At 35.7% G+C, this 27,694-nt stretch overlaps 1 protein-coding gene across 9 annotated transcripts in view; it reads right to left on the bottom strand.

Moving 5' to 3' along the window:
* DENND1B (DENN domain containing 1B) overlaps positions 1-27,694 on the bottom strand; it is a 261,565-nt gene that overhangs the window by 178,114 nt on the left and 55,757 nt on the right. The window lies entirely within an intron of this gene.

The following is a 27,694-nucleotide window of genomic DNA, read 5'->3' as shown; positions in this document are numbered from 1 at the left end:
TTTCTCTTACAATGAAAACAGATGTCTTTATTTTCCTAAACACTTGTATCAAGACACAGTACAAATGTTGTATACAGTACATAGTACAAGACATAGGTTTTAATGTGTTCAAACCACTTCTGATTTTATCATCACAATATGTGATTATTTAGTCAGCAACCAGATCAATGGAGTTAGTGCTGAATCAGAAAGCTCTAGTTGTTACAGCTGGAAAGATCAGTTGGAACAAGTATGTCTCCAAAGTTTTGGAGGGCGTCTTCAACTTCGGAGTTGCCCTAGGGCCTAATCAGTGCCTGGAACATTACTCATGCTAAGAAAAAAATCTGAATTCATGTAAAATGATACCATTTTAGCACCAGCAGAATCAATTTGCCTTGATAGACATTTCAAGTAATATGATTTAAAAGCGTCTGCATGCTTGCTTTCTCTTCCTAATAAAGAGAGGATAAAATAAATGCTTACTCTGTGCCACGTTCTGACCTAAGTACTTAGCATACATTATCCCATTTAACCTTATAGCAACCCATGTTTCATTCCCTTTTATGTGTGAAAAAAATTAAATGGGGGGACTGAGAGGCTAAGTAGCTCATCCAAAGTCAAACAGCTAGCAAATAATAGAGTTAGGATTGGAAAACAAAGCCTGAAGCTTCAAACCATTATGCTCCAACCCTATGTATTTTTTTACATTGTTTTCATCAAGATTGCAATATATAATCAGCAGATGCCTAAATCTGATGCCTACTTGATATTTATATGGTGTATATTATCCATATATGTGAAAAGTTAAGATTATACAATTAATACCTCAGAACCAAGGTTCAGTCTGGTACATGAAAAAATAAAGGGATGGGTATGAAATAACAGTAGGAGAAAAGATGAGACAATATGTCATAACAAATGTGAGTCTTACCTGCTATAGATTTTTCTATTCCCTTGAAATTATACCCTGGGGCCAAAAAAATGCTACTTATATCTATGCTTATTTGTTACTACTGAGAATATCAGATTTACAGTAAAACATATACTTAACTTCTTTCAAGTAACAGACTTACAAATAAGATCTTAAACGGATTCTTTCTCACAGATGAGCAAAACACCACGTTTAAATCTAAAGCACGTTATTTAAAATCTGAAGAAAATCATCTGTCATACTGAGAACAAGAGTCATATCAGAACAAACAAATAATACTAGAATAATATAGAGCAAGGTTAATAATAATAGAGAAACATATGGCTGAGAGAGTATTTCATTTCTGGTTCAGGATTGAGAATCTGTAAATAAGACAAAACTGTCTATACCTTGCGGCATACCTGGTCGTCAGATAAAAGACACAGAGCTGGGATGGGAGACAAGCTGGGGTCAGTTGTTATACTTTTATCAATTCTACGTAGTAAACTTTGTTAGACTTCTTGTAACTGCTTCAATTTAAAGTAGGAACCATATCCGAGTCACGGCACCAAAAATAAAAAATAAAAATAAATAAAGTAGGAACTAAGTATTTAGTAAGTAAAATAACATTCTGTTCAGGTTTTGTTGAGTCAACAGCTTGTACTAAAGTGTCAAAAATCTGGCCAGGCACAATGGCTCATGTCTGTAATCCCAGCACTTTGGGAGGCCGAGGTGGGTGGATCACCTGAGGTCAGGAGTTCGAGACCAGCCTGGCCAACATGGTGAAACTCCATCTCTGCAAAAAAAAAAAAAAAAAAAAAAAAAATACAAAAATTAGCTGGGCGTGGTGGCGATTGCCTGTAATCCCAGCTACCTGGGAGGCTAAGGCAGGAGAATCACTTGAACTCAGGAGGTAAAAGTTGCAGTGAACCGAGATCATGCCACTGCATTCCAGCCTCGGTGACAGAGTAAGACTCTGTCTCAAAAACAAAACAAAATAAAACAAATCAAGAATCCAGGAGCTCCTATTTATCTGTATTTTTAGGTCAATTTAAAATTGCACAAGATTTTTCTTCTATAAGAATGCACATGCCCCTTAATGTTATTTATGAATTCATTTTTTAAGGCAAGACAAATGATGTAGTGGAAGTAGAGAAGGAACAAAGAAATGTTAACTGATAGTGATCAATTACTTGTAAAAACCACTTCATTCAGATCAGCCCCATAATTTAAAATCTGAAGTCCTAGGTGTTTCTTTTAATTGAGTGTTTCTTGAAATTCCAAATAGAAATATTGGGAGCTAATATTCTGCAAACTTATACTACCTAATCCATTATAGAAGACCCACCTCTTGGAATAAAAATTTAGTTTACACTTCCTGCTGATGTAGTCTTTGGCCTCCTGCTAAGATTCTAAGTGAAGACACCAATTTTGTCCTTAGTTCTTTTCATGTAGAATACTTTCTATGATAAAGTGAAATATGAACACCAGTTCATTTCACATAACAGAAAGCCATCAAAGAGCCCTTACCAAATAGCAATGAGTTTTGATCACTCCAATCTAGTCTGCTTTGGCACAAGAGACCTTAAAGAGAAAACACAATTTCCTAAGTCTCTTACAGAGGATTTTACTCAATAAGGGAAAAATTATAAATAAAATTCTTTAATAAGCTTTCTCAGTTAAAAGTTAATAATTCTCCTGACTAAATTATATCATACCTTCTACTTACTCTTATAGTTTATTAAAATATATCATAAATAAGGGACAAAATAAAAGAGGAATGACATTTATAAAAGCAGATTAAGGTAAATCCTGTGAAGTTAGATTTCGCCTTAGATCAGATAAAAAGAAGAACTAAAATAGTTCTTCATTTCACTGAAAATTTCCGTGAAAGTATAATAGACTCAACAAGTCTCTACCACATTTTGCTGTTGAGTCTTTTCAGCCTGCTGCCGCTAGTAATCTCTAGTTTCTACATTTAATAGCCTTTTTCCATTCTTTATCATATTTAACTTTTCTACACTGTGTGACACTTTACTCAATTACTTTAACATGTGTTTATTAAGTAACCTACTATGTATGAAGCTGGGATTCAAAGATGAAAGTACTCTGCTCTGCTCCTTGATCTAAGAAAACCAAGGTTTTAGAATAATCTCCCACTGAAAAGTTATCTTCCTAGATGTCTTTTTTTTTTTTTTTTTTTTGTAGTTCTCCTCCCGTCTTTGTCATTTTTCTTCTGGCGGCTTTACAACTCCCTCTTCATAAGCCTTCTCCATTAGTGTTCCCTCTGGGCTCTGTATTCAGCCCTTATCTTTCCCTGAGGAATCTACTCTCATTGCTATACACAACTGATAAAAGTTTGGGCTCTCTCCCAGAATCCTAGGTTCAGAATCCATTCGAACAACCTAACAGCGATGTAAAATCATTCATGCAACTTTTCCTCTCTTTGCTTCAATTTCCTATTCTGTGAAACAAAAGAGCTGTATGGAAGATAACTGCTATAATACAAATAATGTTCAACACAATGTCTAGCATGTAAAAATGCTTAGTGAATGGGAATCTTTTATTACTGAGGCAGAATAGTATAAATAGTTGAGAATGTGAACGCAGAGGCCAGGCTGCATTGACTCAAATCAATGTCTGCCACTTAAGAGATGTGGAACCTTGGGTGAGTGACATGGCCTCTCTGCCTCAGCTTTCTCATCTACAAAACAGGATAATAACTAATATCTACTTAACAGTGTTGCAGTGAGAATTTGATATATTTACAAGAGTTAAGTGCGTGGGGCAGCATTCGGTAAGGTTTTTCTAAGTATTATCAATGTTCCTAATGTGTCCTCAGATCTGCTTATCTTTTCATTTGTAACAATGGTTACTTTGATAGTTTAACCATAATGTTTGAAGAAATAAAACGCATTATGTCTAAGACTTACCTAATTATCTTCTTCAAAATTTTTCCTTTCCCTTAACTAATAGCATCACCATTTATCTAATCTTGCAGGTAAGAAATTTCAGTAACCTTTACTCTTCACTTTCTTCAAGATCTCTCAGTAGAATCAGAAAAGGCACTGGGCAAAATTCAACACTTTTTCATAATAAAAAATCTCAACAAACTACAAATAGGGGAGACTACCTCAAAATAATGAAGTCCATATATGAAAAGCTCACCGTTAACATTATACTTAAGGGAGAAAAACTGAAAGTCTTTCTTTAGATCAGAAACAAAGCCACTCCTATTCAATATAGTACTGGAAGTCACAGCCAGAGCAATTAGGCAACAAAAAGAAATAATGAGCATCCAAACTGAAAAAGAAGAAGTAAAATTATTTCTGTTCACAGATGACATAATCTTATATGTAGAAAACCCTAAAGAGTGCATCAAAAATCTATTAGAACTACTAAAAAAAATCAGAAAATGTTGTTGTAGAATATATAAATCAACATACTAAATCACTTGTGTTTGTGACACTAATATCAATCTATCTGACAAGCAAATTAAGGAAACAATCCCATTAACAATAAGATCAAAAAGAATAACATTTTTAGTAATAAAATTGACCAAGGAAATGAAAGATTTGCAAATGAAAAACTATAAAACACTAATGAAAGAAATTTTAAGAGACACAAATAAATAAAAAGACATCCCATATTCATGAACTGGAAAACTTCAACATCATTACAACAGCCATAATACATAAAGTAATCTACAGATTCAATGCAATTCCTATCAAATTCCTAATGGTATTTTTTACAGAAAAAAAAAAAAAAAAAAACCTAAAATTAATATGAAACCACAAAGGACCCCAAATAGCCAAAACAATCTTGAGAAAGAATAACAAAGCTGGAAGCAACATATTTCCTTATTTCAAAGTGTATTACAAAACTACAGTAATTAAAACATTATGGTACTGGTAGAAAGACATATAACCAATGGAACAGAATAGAGAGTTCACAAATAAACCCATGCAAATATGGTCAACAAATTTTCAACAAATGTACCAAGAATGCACAATGAGCAAGAACAGTCTCTTCAACAAATGTTGTTGGGAAAACTGGATGTCTATATGTAAAAGAATGAAATTGGACCCTTATCTTACAATACACACAAAAAATCAATTCAAAATGGACAAAAGGCCTAAGCAGCTTTTTAAAGGCAATGGGTTTGCCACCAGGATAAGGGTGCTATAAAAACCACTCCTAAATGAAAGCCAAAATGGGAAAGAAAATGACTCATATCAACATCATCATCACTAGACATGTAGATTCATTTAAGTCCATTACTACTGGCCATCCAATCTATAAATGTGGTGGGACTGATCACAGAACCACAAAAAAATGTGAGGACAGACTAGTGAGATGAGAAAGGGGTTCTTCAAGCATGCCTGGGTCTTGGGTAAATTGAAAGCTGAGCCTGAGCATGGTTTCACCACTTGTATCTCCAAGTGGAAATTTCAGACCACCAAATACTACTATGTGACTATCACTGATGCCCCTATGTGACTATCATTGATACCCCAGGACACAGAAACATGTAATCATGTTTATTACAGGAACATTTATTGTATCAGTCCATTTTCACACTGCTGATAGACACATACCCATGACTGGGTAATGTATGAAGAAAGGGAGGTTTAATGGACTCGCAGTCCCACATGGCTGGGAGGTCTCATAATCATGCTAGAAGGTGAGGGAAGAACAAAGTCACATCTTACATGGCAGCAGGCAAGGAGAGAAAGAGAATAAAGTGAAATGGGAACCTGTTATAAAACCATCAAATCTCACTACTACAAGAACAGTATGGGGAAGAATACTCCACGAGTTAATTATCTCCCACCAGATAACCTCCCACAACATGTGGGAATTATAGGGACTACAATTCAAGATGCAGTCTGGGTGGGGACACAGAGACAAACCATAGCCATCTCAAATTGACTGTGCTCTTCTTACTGTTGCTGCTGGTGCTGATGAATCTGAACTTGATATCTCCAAGAATGAGGAGACTCATGAGCATACCCCTTCTGGCTTCCACACTGATTGTAAGACAACCAACTGTTTATGTTAACAAAATTGATTCAACTGACTCACTCTATAGCCAGAAGAGATATGAGGAAATCTTTAAGGAAATCAGCACCTATATTAAGAAAATTGGCAACACACCTGCCACAGTAGCATTTGTGCCAATTTCTGATTAGAATGGTGACAATATGTTGGAGTCAAGTGCTAACATACCTTGGCTCAAGAGATGAAAAGTCACCTGTAAAGATAGCAATACTAGTGGAAACATGCTGCTTAAAGCTTTGGATTGCATCCTACCACCAAACTGACTCAATTGACTGGCTCTTGTGTCTGCCCCTGCTCGATGTCTACAAATTGGTGATATTGGTGCTTTCCCTTTGGGCTGAGTAAATACTTCTATGCTCAAGCCCAGCATGGGGTCTACTTTTGCATCAGTCAACATTATAATTGAAGTAGAGTCTGCTGAAATGCACCAAAAAGCTTTGAGTGAAGCTCTTCCTAAAGACAATGTGGGCTTCAATGTCAAGAATGTGTCTGTCAAAGATAATTGTCATGGCAGTATTGCTGGTGACAGTAAAAATGACTCACCAATGGAAGCAGCTAGGAAGCACTGCTCACATGATTATCTTGAACCATCCAGGCCAGATCGGTTCTGGTTATCCTCCTGTACTACACTATCACACAGCTTATGTTGCTTGCAAGTTTGCTGAGCTTGAAGGAAAAGACTGATTGCCACTCTGGTAAGAGTGTGAGATGGCTCTAAGAAACTGGGAGATGGCTCTAAACTCTTGAAATCTAGTGATGCTGCCATTGTTACATGGTTCCTGGAGTGTTAAAAGCTCTTCTGACCATCCTCCTCTGGGTCATGTTACTGTTCATAATATGAGACAGTTGCAGTGGGTGTCTTCAAAGCAGTGGACAAGGGGGCTGCTAGAGTTGGGAAGGTCAGAAAGTCTTCACGGAAAGTTCAGGAGGCTAAATGAATATTATCCCTAATACCTGCACCTTAGTTTTATTCAAGTTGAAGAACAGTCCCAGAAGTATTTGTCTGAAAAGGCAATTTAAGTTTAATAGTAAAAGACTGGTTAATGATAGCAATGCATTACAAAAGCTTTGGAAAGAAAGGAGAACATTTTATGGAACATTTTTGGGTTTTTTGTATGGGAGTTTTTAAGTTGTCAGTTTTTAAAATAATTACTTCTTACTGAAAATAAGTTAAGCAAAGAAATCTGTCATAGAATTTTGAAACCTGGGGACGATCGGAAAATGGCCGATTAGGAGCAGCTCAGGATTGTAGCTCCCAGTGAAAGTGCAGAGGGTGAGTGGACGCCACATTTCCAGAAGGATTTTTATTGCCCACAGACCAGGAGATTCCCAGGTGGAGGAACCCCACAGGTCACCAGCATGGCTCGTTTGGCTGGCGCAGCTGCCTTGCTGGCGCCCCAGGGCAGCAGTTCTCCATACAATATACACCGGCCAGTAACCATTTTAGCTGGCGACTGGAGCTCGGAAAGGCAGTTGCCCATTCATCTGATTAAAAAGGGGACTGAAACAGGGAGCCAGGCCAGGAAGTTCCTGGGCAAAAAAACGCCGCGAATATCAGCACCACTGTTTCAGCCGGCACAGTGGGTCGCCACATGGGAAATCACACAGATCCCAGTGCCTTTTCAACAGGTGACTGGAACACCTGGGAGAGAGCCGACCATTCAACTAAAATTTTTTAAAGGCTCTGAGGCAGGGAGTCAGGTGATCAGGCTTGGCTGATCCCACCCCCACAAAGAAACAGCAATTGGAAATGCTCTGGGTTGAGAGTTTCACAGCAAGCACAGCCGAACCCGGGTCAGTCCAGCTCTGTGGGGGAGGAGTGTCCACCATTACCGAGGCACTCCACCACTACGGAGGTAGTTTGCCATTGTTAAGGCAGCCCACCGTTGCAGAGGCAACCCGCCCCTACAGAGAGAGTCCGCCAATACAGAGCTGGCTTTGCCGAGGCAGTTCTAACTACACCCATATAAACAGGACTGCAGGGAAGTTCACACAGCAGCTGGGCGGAGCCCACAGCAGCTCAGCAAAGCCTCTGCAGGCAGACAATGACTAGGCTTCCTCTTCACTGGGCAGGGGAGCCCCAATAAAAAGGCAGCAGCACAACACAAACTCATAAATAAAGCTCTAACTACCTGGGACAGAGCACCTGGGGGGAAAAAAAAGGGGTTTATGAGTTCTGCTGCAGCAGACTTAAATGTACCTGCCCAGCAGCTCTAAATGAACACTGGAGATCACAGCTCTGCACTTGAGCTCCTATAAAGGACAGACTGTCTCCTCAAGCAGCTCCCTGACTGCTGTATATCCAAAGAGTCACCTCATAAAGGAGAGCTCAGACTGACATCTGGCAGGTATCCTTCTGGGACAAAGACAGCAGAAGAAGAAACTGGCAGCAACCCTTACTGTTCTGCAGCCACTGCAGGTGATCCCCAGGCAAGCAGGGCCTGGAGTGTACCTTGGTGTCCTACAGCAGAGGGGCCAGACTGTCAGAAGGAAAACTAAGAAACAGAAGAAAATAACTTCATCATCAAAAAACTGGATGTCCACTCAGAGACACAATCTGAAAGTCAACAACTTAAAAGACAACAGGTGGATAAATCCACAAAGATGGGAAGAAACCAGTGAAAAAGGATGAAAGCACACGAAACCAGAATGCCTCTCCACCTACAAGGAATCAAAACTCCTCAAAAGCAAGGAAACGAGGCTGGATGGAGAATGAGTGTGATGAAATGACAGAATCAGGCTTCAGAAGGTGGGTAATAAGAAATTTCTGTGAGCTAAAAGAACATATTCTAACCCAATGCAAAGAAACTAAGAACCCTGAAAAAAAGATTTGATGAAATGCTAACGAGTATGGACAACTTAGAGAGGAATATAAGTGAATTGATGAAGCTGAAAAACACAACACGAAAACTTGCAAAACATACGCAAGTTTCAACAGCCGAATTTGCCAAGCAGAAGAAAGGAAATCAATAAATCCAGGAGCTCCTTTTTTAAAAGATTAACAAAATAGACAGACCACTAGCCAGATTAACAAAAAAGAAAAGAGAGAATAATCAAATATATGCAATAAAAAAAACGATAAAGGGGATATCACCACAGATTCCCCAGAAATACAAACCATCATCAGAGATTATTACAAACAACTCTATGCACATAAACTAGTAAACCTGGAAGAAATGGATAAATTCTTAGACACTTGCATCCTCCCAAGCCTAAACCAGGAAGCAGAAACCATGAATAGACCAATAACAAGGTCTTAAGTGGAGGCAGCAATTAAGGGCCTACCACCCAACAAAAGCCCAGGTCCAGATGGGTTCACAGCCGAATTCTACGAGACATACAAAGAGGAGCTGGTACGATTCCTTCTGAAACTATTCCAAACGATCCAAAAGGCAGGAATCCTTCCCAAATCATTTTATGAGACCAACATCATCCTGATACCAAAACCCGGCAGAGACTCAGCAAGAAAAGAAAACTTCAGGTCAATATTCATGATGAACATGGATGCAAAAATCTTCAATAAAATACTGGCAAAAAGAATGCAGCAGCACATCAAAAAGCTTATCCACCATGATCAAGTAGGATTCATCCCTGGGATGAAAGGCCGGTTCAACATACGTAAGTCTATAAACGTAATTCATCACATAAACAGAAGCAATGACAAAAACCACGATTATCTCAATTGATCCAGAGAAGGCCTCTGACAAAATTCAATAGCCCTTTATGCTGAAAACCCTCAATAAACTTGTTATTGACGGAACGTATCTCAAAATAATAAAAGCTATTTACAACAAACCAACAGTCAACATCATACTGAATGGGCAAAAACTGGAAGCATTCCCTTTGAAATCTGGCACTAGACAAGGATGCCCTTTCTCACCACTCCTATTCAATATAGTACTGGAAGTTCTAGCCAGAGCAATCAGGCAAGTTAAAGAAATAAAGGGTATTCAGATAGGAAAGGAGGAAGTCAAATTTTCTCTATTTGCAGATGACATGACTGCATGTCTAGAAGACCCCATCGTCTCAGCCCAAAATCTCCTGAAACTGATAGGCAACTTCAGCAAAGTCTCAGGATACAAAATCAATGTGCATCACAAGCATTCCTATACACCAATAACAGACTTAAAGAGAGCCAAATCAAGAACAAATTGCCATTCACAATTGCAATAAAATACCTAGGAATACAATTAACAAGGAACGTAAAGGACCTCTTCAAGGAGAACTACAAGCCACTGCTCAACAAAATAAGAGCGGACACAAACAGATGGAGAAACATTCCATGTTCGTGGTTAGGAAGAATCAATATTATGACAATGGCCAAACTGCCCAAAGTATTTTACAGATTCAATGCTATCCCCATCAGGCTACCAATTACCTTCTTCACAGAACTGGAAAAAAACACCTTAAACGTCATATGGAACCAAAAGAGAGCCCACATAGCCAAGTCAATTCTTGGCAAAAAGAACAAAGCGGGAGGCATCACACTACCAGACTTCAAACTATACCACAAGGCTACAGTAACCAAAACAGCATGGTACTGGTATCAAAACAGAGATATAGACCAATGGAACAGAACAGAGGCCTCGGAGGCGACACAACATATCTACAACCATCTGATCTTTGACAAACCTGACAAAAACAAGCAATGGGGAAAGGATTCCCTGTTTAATAAATAGTGTTGGGAAAACTGGCTAGCCATGTGCAGAAAGCAGAAACTGGACCCCTTCCTGACAACTTACACTAAAATTAACTCCAGATGGATTAAAGACTTAAACATAAGACCTAACACCATAAAAACCCTAGAAGAAAACCTAGGCAAAACCATTCAGGACATAGGCGTAGGCAAGGACTTCATGACCAAATGATGTTGAACAATGAGAACACATGGACACAGGGAGGGGAGCATCACACACTAGGGTCTGTCTGGGGGAAATAGGGGAGGGACAGCGCGGGGTGGGGAGTTGGGGAGAGATAGCATGGGGAGAAATGAGAGATAAAGGTGAAAGGGAGGAAGGCAGTAACTCACACTGCCATGTGTGTACTTATGCAACAATCTTGCATGTTCTTCACATGTACCCCAAAACCTAAAATGCAATAAAAAAAAGAATTTTGAAACCCATTAAAATACTTTTTAGTTTAAAAAAATAGAGTTAAACATAAGACATGAAAAGTGTTAAACTCTTAGACGGAAACGGAAAATCATTCACGAACAGGGAAAAACTTTCATGACATTGTTCTTGGCAATAATTTCTTGGCTACAATACCAATTATGGATATATGATATGGATGTTTATAAACACATGCACAAGCAACTAAGGCAGAAACAGACAAGTGGAATTACATCAAACTAAAAATCTTCTGTACTGAAAAGAAGACAATCTAAAGAGTGAAAGGAAACCTATAACATCTAAGAAAATATTTGCAAACCATACATATGATAAGGGGTTACCAAGGAATGTAAAGAACTCCAATAATGTAACCTGATCAAAAATTGATTGAAGGACTTAGACATTTCTCCAAAGAAGTCAAACGAATGGCTGAGAGTTATATAAAAATAGACTCAACATTACTAATTATCAAGGAAATGCAAATCACAGTGGGATATCATTTCACACCTGTGAGAATGCCCATTATCAACAAACAAATAAACAAAGATAAGCATTGGAGAGGATGTAGAAAAACTGGCACCCTTGTACACTGTTGGTGAGAATATCAAATGGTATAGCAGCTATGGAAAACAGTTTCCCCAAAAATTAAAAATAGAACTACCACATGATCCAGCAATCCTACTTCTGGGTATTTACCCAAAATAACTGAAATCAAGATCTTAAAGGGATATTTGCTTTTCCATGTTCTCTGCAGCATTGCTCAGAATGGCGAAGATGTGGAAATACCCTAAATGTCTACCAATAGATGAATGGATAGTGAAACTGTGTTATATACACACAGTGGAAAATTACTCAGCCTTAGAAAAAAGAAAAAAAAAAAATCCTGTCATTTGCCACATGAATGAATCTGGAGAACATTATGCTAAGTGAAATAAGCCAGATAAGCCAGTCTCAGAAAGACAAAATACTGCATGATTCCACTTAAATGAGACATCAAAAATAGTCAAACTCAAAGAAACAGAAAGTAGGATGGTGGTTGCTAGCCAGGGTCTGTGAGTAGGGAGAAATGGCCAAGTTGCTGTTCAACAGGTACAAAATTCAGTTACGTAACATGAGTAAGTTCCAGAGGTCTCATGTACAACACTGTGCTTCTAGTTTAAAATACTGTACTGTAAACTTAACTATTTGTTTATAAAGTAGGTGTCATGTATCTGTGCCTCCACAATAAAAAAAAGAAAGAAAAAAAATCTCAAATCCATTCCCTTTCCCACTTTCTCTTTGACCTTTCCCCTAGTTCAGGTTCTCAACAGTTCTACTAAACAATTACGATAGTCTTCCTACTAGTCTCCGTGTCTCCAACAGACTCCTTTTATCCAATTCAAAGCATTTAAATCTAAAGTTACCACTTTAAAATATAGACGTGATGTGGAAACCTCCGAAATATGTACCACTATGGTTATTTCCTATTAGTCAATGCCAAAGAAATTATCAAAGTATACAAAATTCTTTATAATCTGACACAACTACCTTTGTAGACTCAATATCAAGCTCCATATATCCCACACTCTAGCCACATTAAATTAGCAGTTATTTGAACATGTTATTGGCTTAATTTAATATTTTATTACTTCTTCCATTCCCTACGGCTCAACTTGAAGTTATCTGATGTTAATCTTCCTCCTTAACATACCATATCCCATAAATAATAACTCCACACAAAATCATGTAAAAAATTCAGATTAATACAGTTAACAATCCCAGCTGGTTATATCAAAAGGAGGAAGTTAGTGATATTGTCTACCTCTTAAAAACCGAAATATTTATAAGGGTCATAGGGTATGATTATCAAATTATATTTTTCAGTATGGATTTAAAGACATAGATTGGAGCCCATAAAAGCAGTTGTTCTTGGAGATTGTTCTCTTCCGCTAAACTTTGACTGGTACTCAAATCATCCTCCTCTCCTGAAGTCCAGTCTGAGGTTTCCTTCTACTTAGAAGACATTCTATTAGAACACTTGGCATTTCCAAAGTTAAAAACATCATCTTCCCTCAAAATATGATCCTCTTACCATATGCCTTATTTTTACATTTTCATGCATTTTCCTAACTTTTTGCAAACTTTAGAATCAGGGAACAACCTTTCCTCTATGAACACATCAATAAAACTGGTTAAAACCACATGGACTCTGTGTCTGCATTTTACAAAAATGACCACTAGATTGCATTGCTGTCTGGTCAAACAGGCTAAGGACATAGCTGTATGTTACCACTTAGTACTAATTCACCAAGATAAGCTGCAATACTGTCACTTATCTAGAAAAATAAACATAAGTAAACACATGACTATTTAAATAATTGTTACACAGTATCAAAATAATTCGTTATTTTAAATAAAACATTCACCATGACAATTAGTTAAAATATGTAAATAGAACAATCAAGAAGTTAATTTTTGAAATTAGGTTCATTTAAATGTACATAAAGATTAAGCAAATATTGTATACTATTTAAAATATTTCTAATCATACCTAACATTATGCCTTTAAGATTTAAAAGGTCTAAATATGCAAAGGTCTATTAAAATGCACATAATTTATCTGAATCAAAATGAAAACATACCTAATAAGTAATACTATTCATCTGGACTCTTTTAGCTCTCTCTTAATATACAAATGCATTCCTTTTCTCCGAAACATGGCAGCTGGGAATGAAGGATTTCAAATGATCATTTTCACATCATATTCCATCTTTTCATCAGTTTCTCCTAGCTTTTCTTTGAGCTCCATTCTTTTACAAGAGGTCTCTTTTTAGATCAGTCCATATTTCCATAATCCACACTGCTGCTTCCTCCTCTTCTCCCCAGGGTAGAATAACCCCCACATCCAGAACTATGGCCTACAACTGTCATTAAGCCTTGTAACAATAACAAGATAACAAAAGAACGGGTGGAGAAGAGGCTAGCTGGTAACATATGTTGATCAAGTTCAGTATTTTTAGCTAATATGCAATATTTTTAAACTTAAAAATTTTAATAATGAAATGCCTTCATATCTACTTCTTCTCCCAAAGTGTATTTCAGGCTTAAATTTTAAATATCAATAAGCAACTTGGCAATACTTCCTTTAAATATTTTATCTATTAATAATGTGAAAGGGGAAAGGAAAAAATAGAAATCACATCAAACAGAAAGGTGAGGTGGCAATTCATTTTATAACCCACAAGCCCCACTCAGCCTATTCTTAAAAAAAAAAAAAAAAAAAAAGATTAGAAAAATTCCCCTAAAAGTCATTTTTAAAGCAATAGATAGTAATAATAAGCAAAAGTATTTCAAAGTAACATATTTTATGACTTTATGCCAATTTTGCAATACTTTATATTCTATCAAGTAACCTTTTAAATGTTACTCTTGTTGTTTCCATCTTTTGTTTCACTTCAGAGTTAACTAACTTTAACTTCTTTTTAAATTAAAGATAAAGAAAAATTTGAAATGCAAAACTTTGAACTGGCAGAGAGAATTTCATGTCATGTTACATTTATGTTTTTTCTCCTGACTTTGGGAGAATTGCTTCGAATTTATCAGCCTATGTTATGTAACCTTGAAAAAATAATTTCTCCACTCTATTTCTCTCAAAGATTCAGAACTCTTTATAGAACTAAATTCCAATTCTACTTTTGACAAATGTTTACAGCTTAATAAAAAGTAACCTTTTGGAAAACAACTTTTATTTCTTTCAATCAGAATCATTTACTATTATTTAATTTCTATAGGTTACTGCATATACCAGACCTTCTAGGTCTGGCTTGAGTCATTTACATAGTTAGAATATAAATTTCACTGCCATAAAAATAGATATAAAAACTTCACCTCTAAGATCTCATTAAAGTAAAAATCTGTTCACCCTTCAACAGAAAAATAAGGTCATTTGTACACGGATTTTCAAATACAATTTTATTATCTAAAATGTATGCAAAAATATTCTTTTCAATGGGAGTTCACTAGATCAAATATTCCGCAAATGCTTCAACTATAAAGCAAAATTCATAAAATATCCCTATGTTTTTCCAAATTAGTTCCTCTATTTGCAATAAAATTTTAAAATTTTAACAGTAGAAAATATAAAACAAACATGCAAGTAAAAGAAGAATGTGATTATGTTTTGCCTTGAGCTTCCTAAACTGCACCTGCAAAAGAAATAAAGTCTTGTCTATGTAAAGACGGATAGATACAAAGACACATTTATGATGATTTTAGATTTATATATTTTGCCACATTTGCCCCTTACAGTGTTTCATTCTCATTCATCTTTTTTTAGTCATAAGAACACACCAAAAGGACAATACTGTATGTATCTACAAAAAAGCTAATAAGAAATAATTGCCATTTTAGCATTACCAAAATACATGACAAATAAAATTTTTGGAATATGAAACCAAGTAATCAGCCATAATATAATTATAATTCTCTTACATTTACCCATAATTGCTACAAAATTTATAAATTTTTATTTAATTAAACACTAAGAAATCAATTTGTTTTAGAAATACAAGTTTATATATAATATTAATAGGGACAGAAAGATGAGTTTATATATAATAGTCATAGGGAATTTACTGTCATACATCAAACATTGTTTCACGATATTTCATTCTTTACATTTGGAAACACAATAGTTGATATAGAATGCAACTAAATTCTTTTCTGTCTGATGTAATGACTGGTAGTTAAAAACGGCAGAATCAAGCCCAAATCAGCAAAAAGAAATCCAATTCTCAGAAATCCTCAAACATTTAAATATTTATTTTGAAATTATTAGAATTTAATAAATTATTTCTGCATAATTTAGATCTTCTTTGATGATGATACAAGAAGTAAAATTATAGAATACTCAATGTATCTCAATTTCAAATCATGAAAAACTTTAATCATTCCTATCAAATATGTTTTAAACCAATACAAAAATGTTTCAATCATGAATGTATAAAAAAATTATTTAATAATAAACCAGGCATTCTTCCTAAACCATGCAGACCTTAAATCCTACCTGCATGACTACTGGGTCATTATTGAATATAAAAAGAAAACTGCATATAGTGTTGAGTATATTGGATTTAGTGTCAGCTAACTAGCTGGCTGCTAGTTAATTTAATAATGACCAAATAGTTATTATTGAATATAAAAAAAAAATTGTATGTAGTGAGTATACCGGATTTAGTGTCAGCTAACTATCTGGCTGCCTGTAGTCATTACTACGAAGATGCAGCTAAAGGGTAAAATTTAAAATTCTCTTCTATTTTTGTATAATACATAATTTCTTCCTATTATTCATTCTTACAGTTATAGTTTAAACTGTTTCCAGATAATTTCTACCAAGATTTAATTAATGAAATTTTTATTATTGTTATAATTTAAAATAATCATGAAACATACGCACTTTCCTAAAAGGATTTCTTAATGCATTTTTATTATTTATCGAGGAAGCACATACTAGGTCAGTATATATTGAAATTTAATTTTACCTCCTACAGAAATTAGGGGCAGGGGAGGGAACAGACAAGTCAGGCACTATCGCAAACAGTCAAGGACCTATTAAATCTTCATGATACCCAACCCCTCTGCTACGTTACATCATTTCATTCAGACATTTATAAATTCCTATGGTATGTGTTATAACACCAGTTCAAAACCTTTCCAAATTTAAGGTAAAACATCATTCTTAAATCCATCCTTCTTAGATTACCTTGCCTATTATTTTTCCCAGAAGATTAAGGTAAGTTACCATGAATTTATTCAACTTCTTCTGACTCATCACTCATTCAACTAGCCGTTCAAAAACACTTATTCATATCTTATCATGTTCCAGCCATTCTACTAGATGTGGAGATTGAAAAATGAGAAGTTCTGTCCCTTTTCCTTCAAGAAACATACATACAGCCTAGGAGAGATAGAGACATTAAAAAAAAAAAGAAAATATAGTTTACAATTAGAGATTTATATAAGAAGCTATGGAAGTACAGACAGCTTGCCTTGCAGGTTCAGGAAAGCCTTCAAAAAAGGGTTAATTTTCAAACTCAGTTTTAAGAATAAATAGAACCAGACCACACAAAAGAGGAAACAGAACAGAAAAGAAAAGAAAAGTAAAAACAGAAATTCCACAAAATAAAAAGAAACAAAACCTAAGAAGGCAGGGGACAGTGTGTGAAAGAAGTCTGACCATGCCCCCTTATTCGCTGAAAACCTACCCCAGTGCTTCAGACAGACCTTAACTCCTACAATGAATCCTGTGAACTTTCACGTCACTAACAGCAGGGAATACTTTTTGATGGCAAAAACCATACAACTGGCAGGGTTAGCATTCAAATTCACATCTAAATTATCAAAAAGTTATGTAAGTCTTCAGTTAAATAAAATAAGTAACATTTTAAGTCTCTATCACTCTACCTCAACTTCAAATCATGAATTAATTCTGTCTTTCCACTACAATAGGGTATCATACTCAATTATCCAAACTATACGTCAGTGTCCTCCACTCTCTCCCTAAGAACATGACAAACTAAAGGACAAAGCTCAGTCATAAAAAAAAATAAGGCTTAAAGATCACTTCCTGCCCCAGCATCTCTTCATGAATCTCAGTCATGCACTCAAATTATAAGTAGAGCCAGGACACAAATTGAATAGTCAAGACCCACTGGCATGCTGAGTTTAGAAGACCATCTCACATGCACAGACACACATAGACTCAAAATAAAGGGATGGAGAAAAATTTGCCAAGCAAATGGAAAAAAAAACAACAAGGATTGCAGTCCTAGTTGCTGACAAAATAGACTTTAAATTAACAAAGATCAAAAAAGACAAAGGAGGGCATTACATAATGGTAAAGGGAACAATTCAACAAGAAGAGTTAACTATTCTGAATATATATGCAACCAATATAGGAGCACCCAGATTCATAAAACAAGTTCTTAGAGGCCTACAAAGAGACTTAGACTCCCATACAATAACGGGAGACATTAGCATCCCACCATCAGTATTAGACAGATCAATGAGACAGAAAATTAGTAAGAATATCAGGACTTGAACTCAGCTCTGGATCACGTGGACCTGTTAGTTGTCTACAGAACTCTCTACCCTAAATCAATGGAAAATATATTCTTCTCAGTGCCACATGGCACTTATTCCAAAATCAACCACATAATTGGAAGTAAAATATTGCTCAGTAAATGCAAAAGAACAGAAATCATAACAGTCTCTCAGACCACAGTGCAATCAAATTAGAACTCAGGATTAAGAAATTCACTCAAAATCCCAAAATTACATGAAAATTGAACAACCTGTTCCTGAATGACTCCCGGGTAAATAATGAAATTTGGCAGAAATCAAGAAGTTCTTTGAAACCAGTGAGAACCAAGAGACAACATACCATAATCTCTGGTACGCAGCTAAAGCAGTGTTAAGAGGGAAATTTATAGCACTGAATGCCCACATCAGAAAGCTAGAAAGATCTCAAATTGACACCCTAACATCACAATTAAAAGAGCTAGAGAAGCAAGATCAAACTAATCAGAAAGCTAGCAGAAGACAAGAAATAACTTAGAGAAGAATCAAAGGAGATAGACATGACAAACCCTCCAAAAACATCAATGAACTCACAAGCTGTTTTTTTGGAAAAAATACAATAAAACCACTACCTAGACTAATAAGGAAAATAATCAAATAGACACAATAAAAATGATAAAGGGGATATCACCATTGACCTCACAGAAATACAAACTGCCATTAGAGAACAATATAAACACCTCTATGTAAATAAACTAGAAAATCTAGAAGAAAAGGATGAATTCCTGGACACCTACACCCTCCCAAGACTAAACCATGAAGAAGTTGAATCCCTGAATAGACCTATAACAAGTTCTGAAATTGAGGCAGTAATAGCCTACCAACCAGAAAAAGTCCAGGACCAGATTGATTGACAGCTTCATTCTATGAGAAGTACAAGGAGGAGCTGCTACCATTCCTTCTGAAACTATACCAAATAACTGAAAAGGAGGGACTCCTCCCTAATTCATTTTATGAAGCCAGCATCATCCTGATACCAAAACCAGGAAGAGACACAACAAAAAAAAGAAACTTCAGGCCAATATCCCTGATGAACACAGATGGGAAAATCCTCAATAAAATACTGGCAAACCAAATCCAGCAGCACATCATAAAAACGTATCCATCATGATCAAGCTGGCTTCATCCCTGGGATGTAAGGCTGGTTCAACATATGCAAATCAATAAATGTAATCCATCACATAAACAGAGCCAAAGACAAAAACCACATGATTATTTCAATAGATGCAGAAAAGACCTCTGATAAAATTTAACATCCCTTCAGGTTAAAAACACTCAGCAAACTAGATATTGATGGACCATATCTCAAAATAATAAGAGCTATTTATTATAAACCTACAGTCAATAGCATTCAATGGGCAAAAGCTGGAAGCATTCCCTTTGAAAACCAGTACAAGACAAGGATGCCCTGTCTCACTACTCCTATTCAACATAGTAGTGGAAGTTCTGGCCAGGGCAATCAAGCAAGAAAAAGAAACAATGGGCATCAAATAGGAAGAGATGAAGTCACATTGAGACTATTTGCAGATAATATGATTTTATATTCAGAAAACCCCATCATTTCAGCCCCAAAACTCTTTAAACTGATAAGGAACTTCAACAACATCTCAGGATACAAAATCAATGTGCAAAAATCACAAGCATTCCTTTAAACCAACAATAGACAGAGAGCCAAATAAATCATGAATGAACTCCCATTCACAATCACTACAAAAAGAATAAAATACTTAGGAATACAGCTAACAAGAGACGTGAAGGATCTCTTGAAGGAGAAATAGAAACCACTGCTCAAGGAAATAAGAGAGAACACAAATGGAAAAACATTCTACCCTCATGGATAGGAAGAATCAATATTATGAAAATGACCATACTGTCCAAAGTAATTTATAGAATCAATGCCATTCCCATCAAACTACCATTGACATTCTTCACAGAATTAGAAAAAAACTATTTTAAATTTCATATGGAATCAAAGAAGACCCCATATAGCCAAGACAATCCTAAGCAAAAAGAACAAAGCTGGACGCTTCATGCTACCTGACTTCAAACTACAAGGCTACAGTAACCAAAACAGCATAGTACTAGTAACAAAACAAACATATACACCAATGGAACAGAACAGAGACCTCAGAAACAATACCACACATCTATAACCATCTGATCTTCACCAAACCTGACAAAAACAAGCAATGGGGAAAGGATCTCCTATTAAGCAAATGGTGCTGGGAAAACTAGCTAGCCATATGCAGAAAACTGAAAATGGACTCCTGCCTTACAGCTTATGCAATAATTAACTCAAGATGGAGTAAAGACTTAAATGTAAAACCCAAAACCATAAAAACCCTTGAAGAAAACCTAGGCAATACCATTCAGGACATAGACATGACCAAAGACTTCACGACAAAAACACCAAAAGCAATTGCAACAAATGCCAAAACTAACAAATGGAATCTAATTAAACTAACTGCAAAAGAAACTATCATCAGAGTGAACAGGCAACCTACAGAATGGGAGAAGAATTTTGCCATCTTCCCTTCTGGCAAAGGTGTAATATCCAGAATTTATAAGGAACTTAAACAAATTTACAAGAAAAAACAAACAACCCCATCAAAAAGTAGGCAAAAGATATCAAGAAGCACTTCTCAAAAGAAGACATTTACGCAGCCAACAAACATATAAGGAAACGCTCAACATCACTGATCATCAGAGAAATGTAAATCAAAACCACAATGAGATACTATCTCACAACAGTCAGAATGGTAATTATTAAAAAGTCAGGAAACAATAGATGCTGGTGAAGCTGTGGAGAAATAGGAATGCTTTTACACTATTGGTGGGAATGTAAACTAGTCCAACCACTGTAGAAGAGATTCCTCAAGGATCTAGAACTAGAAATAACCATTTGACTAGCAATCCCATTACTGGGTATATACCCAAAGGAATATAAATCATTCTGCTATAAAGACAAATGTACACATATGTTTGTTGCAGAACTATTTACAATAGCAAAGACATGGAACCAACCTAAATGGCCATCAATGATAGACTGGATAAAGAAAATGTGGTACATATATGTCATGGAATACTATGCTGCCATAAAAAGGAATGAGATCATGTCCTTTGCAGGGACATGGATGAAGCTGGAAGTCATCATCCTCAGCAAACTAACACAGGAACAAAAAAATCAAACACCAAATTTTCTCACTTATAAGTGGGAGTTGAACAATGAGAATAATTGGACATAGAGAAGGGGATAACACACACTAGGGCCTTTTGGGGGCAGGGGTGAGTAGAGAAAACTTAGACGATGGGTGACTATGTGCAGCAAACCACCCTGGCACATGTATACCTATGTAACAGCCGATTCTGTGCTTGTATCCTGATTTTTTTGGTTGTTTTTTTGGAAGAAATTAAAAAAAAAAAAAAAAGAAAAGAAAAGAAGAGGAGGGGGGAAAAGGAAGAAGAAAGAAGAAGTAAAAGAGCAGTTAGCACCTGATTTCCAGTCCAATCTTCCTTCTCCTAACAGACTTCTGGAAGGCAAGAACCACATCTTCTTCTCTACAGTTTTATTATGTCAGACAAGCACCTTTCAAAGTACTCTATGAGTAATTTTAAATCTTAAGACAGCTACAGCTACATGCTAATTGCCTAGGGTAAGTTCATTTGTTTAATATTTGGCAACATTTTTTATCTCTGATTTAAGAGTAACAATCAAGGACATAACTTAAAATGCCTTGAAAATATAGCATGACTTTTATAATTCTTTCAAATTTCCTACATATCTATTTTATGTGTTCATTATGCACAGTATAACTAAAAATATTACCAAAAATGTTGATGCCTGTGAGACTGTATGTCTATACTTTAGAAAGACCTTTGCTCTTGTTGTGTTAGTATGAAATGTTTCCCTATCTCTGGAGAGTATCAATAAAGTAGATTATAAAGCCTCATAAATTAAAGACACTCTGTTCTGACTAACTTATAGAGAGAAATGTACATAAATCGAAGATTCCCAAAACACCTATAAAATAAAGAAGTTGAACTGCTCATATTTCAAATGAGCTAGACTTTCAAAATAATTCTTAGAGAATTCAATTCACATTATTAAGGTAAATCTCAAGTTTTATAACTTTGGCTTAACAAAAATAGCCATGTCTCCTCTGATTTAATAATGCTAAGGACAGAGCAAGTACACATTTTATTTTACTTGGGTATGTTTTTCCCAAACGTATACAGGTTACTGAACTAATAACCAACTATGACATGTTAAGGTTATATAAAATGTAAATTTCCTTTTAACCAAACTTAATCACTATTCTGGAAAACTTTATGTCAGCAGTGATTGTACTTTGTAGTATATTTACTTGAATAGAATTTCCAAAATCTTTAGGGAGTCAAAAAGTGAAACTGATATTATATTGACTTAATCAGTAGATAATTCCTCGGAATACTAAAACATTAATTACTAAGCATATTTGTATATATGCTTTTTCTTATTTTTGTATGCTATAAAAAGGCAATACCTTTGAGTTTTATTAACAAATATATTCATTTTTCCTATTTTACAAAAATGTAAGAGATGTGGGCAGGTACAGAAAACTGGTATTCATGAGCTCTGGTACTCTGTTAAAATGCTTGTGTATGATTGAAAGTTCTCAATTTTCTATCCCTCCAGTGTTGTTGCTGCTGTTGTTTTTCCCTGCAAAATGTTAGTTACGTAGATTAAAAGTTATAATACTATGAGTGTTTAAGACTACACTAGGGGCAACAGTGTCAAAGAAACAACTGAGTATATACTATTGTTTTTTAAAGGAAAAGATTTGCTTTGCCCTAGATCAGCAGTTCACTTCAGCTTTGCTTTTTTGTTTTGTTTTGGTTTTGGTTTTTTTGTTTTGTTTTTTGTTTTGAGACAGGGTCTCACTCTCACCCAGGCTGGAATGCAGTGGCAGTATCTTGGCTCACTGCAACCTCCACCTCCCTGGTTCAAACAATTCTCCTGCCTCAGTCTCTCAAGTAGCTGGGACTACAGGCCTGCACCACCAGGCTCGGCTAATTTTTTTGTTTTCAGTAGAGACAGGGTTTTGCCAGTTGTCCAGGTTGGTCTCAAGCTCCTGATCTCAAGTGATCTGCCTGCCTCGGCTTCCAAAGCGCTGCAATTACAGGTGTGAGCCACAGCACTCTGCCCACTTCAGCTTTGCTTTTATAAAAAAAGAAAAGAAAAAACACCCTTATACTCCTTTTCCTTACTGGGACTTATTAAGGACCCTGGAGAGCGTTATTCATGTGTAACTACTGAAATGTATTACATTAGAAATTAAAGTTAATAAATTTTTTAAGAGGTATGGATCTACAAAATAGCAATCGTGAATCTGGTGGATGTTAACACAAACACCATAAATGGTGATGGTTTTACTTTTCATAGTCATCATTTTGATTTTGCAGACCTCTGAGATGTCTCAAAGCATTTGGTCTTCAACATGAACACACAATGGACCAAAATGTGATTTTTGTCTTGTTCGATAATATCAGACTCAGAAAAGAAGCTATGAACATCGTTAAAATCAACTTCAGTCAATTTTGATGGGTCTGCTTCCTTAATGTACTGATTAATTTTTTTGCCTACAATAAAAAAGTTTATTCCTACCTCTGCAGCGATTCTTAAATTTGAATATTTACATATTTTTATTTTCTTAGGTTGCAAACATTCTCCATTCTTTTCAAATCCCCAATGTGTCCTCACATCACTCACATAGAATATTGTTCAACATTTCTTGAAATGATAAAAATCAAACTGATCCTCTCTTTAGTCTTCTCTACTCTCTCCCCAGTCCCTCAAAAATAAACTTTTTGGCCAGACTCAAGCCTGTAATCCCAGGACTATGGGAGACCAAGGTGGAAAAATCACTTGAGACGAGACCAGCCTGGGAAACACAGTGAGACCCCATCTCTACGAAAAATAAAAAACATTAGTCAGAAGTGGTGGAGCATGTCTGCAGTCCTAGCCACTGGGGTGACAGGTGTGGGAGGATTACTTGAGGTTGAAGTGGGAGGGTAGCTTCAGTCTAGGAGCCAGTGGTGATGGCACTACTACACTCCAGCCTGGACAACAGAGTGAGACACTGTCTCAATCAATCAATCAATCAATCAATCAACTTTTTTCATGCAATCTCTTTTTTCCCTTACATTTATACTCTTTTCCATTCCTAATGTAACTGACTATTTCAGATCCTTCTTACTTTTCACTGAACTACTAAAACAGCTACCAAACTAATTTCCATGCCTCTGGTTTCTACCACAACCAATCCATACTGAAATCTCTCCCATCTGAAGAACTCACTCTTTAGCAAGGCAAATGGTGCCAAACCCCAGCTAATTTACTTTTATATTTTTATCTAATATTCTCCTCTACAAAACCTTCCACTGTATCAAAAAAGGAAAAAAAAATTAATCAAAGTTCCTAAAATGCCATATCAGTTGCCCCACTGGTTCCTCAATTGCCAAAAGAAGGAAAGCACACTCCAAGAAACATACAATAAACCAGTGCCTACGTGGACCAGCAACTCCATGTGATAGAACCAAAGAGGTAAAGGGATTGACACTATTTATTTGGACTAAATTACATACTGCTTTTAAATTATAAAGATACCAAGAGAAAAATTTCACAACAATCTTTTCTAAGGGAGCTAAAATAAGTGAGGAAAGTTTGAGACAACATTCCAAGCAAAAAAACAATGAAGCTTAAAATATAAGAGTATATGCTTTTGAGTCCAAAAAACATGTCTTCAAATCTTAGCTCTGCCTCTTACAAGCACTGTGACCTCAGGTATGTTTCTTACTTAAGACTCAGTTCAGGGATGATACTATCTCCCACTAGTCCTGGAAGGATTTGAAAATAAAATGAAGTACGCATATAAATCACCTAGTACACTGCCCAGTGCATGGTAAGAGTGAAATAAAAAGCTTTTTAAGGTTATAATTACTGAGGTAGCCTGAAATCCAGAGAAAAGGCTAGTTAAGGAGCAGGTAGTTGGTAGAGAAAAGCAGTAAAAGGGAAAAGGGTTAAGAAATATACGCAGACTAGTTGTGTCATCTGCAGAATTAAATAAATTCACTAAAAAGTATATAGCAAAACCAATCTTCAAGGCCCTTGATTAGATTCCCATGGAAAGCTTGATTTCTTTAGATGTAATGAAGTAGATACACAAAATGAACCTAAAGTTCCTTTCAGCTCTAACCTCCAAGAAGTCTGTAAGAGCTGTGGTAAACCAGAATCCTGAAAGTTATGAATGTTCATCACCTTTACATGGTTAAGTACTTCTGTATTTCACTAAACATATGAGGCTTACTCATGTTTCATTCATCTCACAAATTTTGGTAACAGAACAACGATTAAGCCCCAAATAAAAAAAATTACAAGCTGGACCTGACAAGTACATTATCACTCTTATGTGAACCCAAAGTTAGGAGTATTCAGAACCCCTAAAAATGCTCAGGGGCAATTCAAAAAGTAAAAGATAAAAATTTAAAAGAAATAAAAAAGATCTGAACAGGAATAGGAGGTTTATAATTGGGTCAACAGACAAAACAGCTGAAAAAAAGAAGACTGAAAAAAAAAACAGTATTTCAGAATGGCAAAATGAGTGAGCAAGACTCTAATCTTAAACTACAAGCTACAAGCTACTTTAGAACAAACTCAAAACTTCTTATTCCCAAGTCATGTCTTCACTGTAGGGAGTTCTTTAAAGGTTGTGGTGAGCCAAGATCTCACCACCACACTCCAGCCTGGCGCCTGGCAACAAAGCAAGACCCTGTCTCAAAAAAAAAGAAAAAGAAAAACAGTGACAAGATTGTCTTCTTCCATTTATTTGAAGACATAAGAAAGGACCCTGCTCATCAAGTATCCAGCAAAAAAGTACTTATTTCTATCAAAACTTAAATTTGTATACTATAAGACATGGCATATGTGAAGCTACTAGGAGAAAACTTAGGGGAAACACTTCAGGATATTGTGTTAGGCAAAGATTTCTTGAAGAAAAACCTTAAAAGCACAGGCAACAGAAGCAAAAAATAGACAAATGGTATTATAGCAAACTAAAAAGTTTCAGCACAGCAAAAGAAACAACCAGTGGAGCAAAAAGACAACCAACAGAATGGGAGAATGTATATGTAAACTAATCATCTGACAAATTATTAAGATCCAGAATATACAAGGAACTCAAACAACAGCAAAAACATAAATAACACAATTTTAAAATGGGCAAATGAGCTGAATAGACATCTCTCAAAAGAAGACATACAAATGGCCAATAGGTACATCAAACAATGCTCAACATCGCTAATTACCAGGGAAATGCAAGTCAAAACCACAGCGAGACATCATCTCACCCCAGTCAGAATAGCTTTTATCAGAGAGACAAAAACTAACAAATGCTGGCAAGGATGCAAAGAAAGGGGAACTCATACACTGCTGGTGGTAATGTAAATTAGTATAGCCATTATATAAAAAATAGTATGAAGGTTCCTCAAAAAACTGAAAACAGAACTATCAGATGATTCAGCAATCCACTACTGAGTATATATCCAAAGGAAAAAAAATCAGTATGTCAAAGAGATACATGTTTATTGCAGCACTATTCATAAGAGCCAAAATATGGAATCAACCTAAGTGTCCATAAACAAATGAATGGATTTAAAAATATGGTATACATACAAAATGGAATACTATTCAGCCATAAAAAAAGAACAAAATCCTTTCATTCAAGGCAACATGGATGGTCTTGGAGAACATTATGTTAAGTAAAGCAAGTCAGGCACAGAAAGTCAGATGGCTCATGCTCTCACTCATATTGGAAGCTTAAAAAACTGGTCTCACAGAAGTAGAAAGTAGAATAATGGTTACTAGAGGCTGAGAAGGGTAGGCAAGGCTTTGGGGCTGACAGCCAGAGGTTGGTTAACAAAGAGCTAAATAGGAGAAATGGTGTTCTACTGTTCCCTAACACTTTAGGGTGATTATAATCAACAAGAATTTATCACATATTTTCAAATAGCTAGAAGAGCAGATTTTGAATGTTTCCACGGCAGAGAAATGATAAATGTTTGAGGTGACGGATATACTGAATACCTTTATTTAATCAGTACGTATCGTATATATGTATTGGAATATCACAGTGTACCCATAAATATGTACAATTATGTGTCAATTTTTTAAAAAACAAAAAAATTTGGCTAAAAGTTCTTAAATTTGTATTGCTAATCATGTATTATATAAAGCAACATCAAAATGATAACTCTATAACCTAAAGTTTAAATAATTTTTCTATTTACATATATCATGTAAAACTACTTCATCATTTTGGTCATACTAAATATTTAAGGAACCACAGAAGACTATAATATAAAATGCAAATGAAATAAACTCATCCAGTAGGCTTGCATGCCATATTTTTTTTTAAAAAGTAAAGCTATATGTAAGAACTATTTTAAAATAAGAAAATATTGATAACTCAACTTCTATATG

Source organism: Saimiri boliviensis, chromosome 14 (genome assembly GCF_048565385.1).
Source record: "Saimiri boliviensis isolate mSaiBol1 chromosome 14, mSaiBol1.pri, whole genome shotgun sequence".
NCBI classification, from domain to species: domain Eukaryota; kingdom Metazoa; phylum Chordata; class Mammalia; order Primates; family Cebidae; genus Saimiri; species Saimiri boliviensis.
Note: the sequence above shows the minus strand (reverse complement) of the source record. Positions and strands in the feature narration are given on the sequence as shown.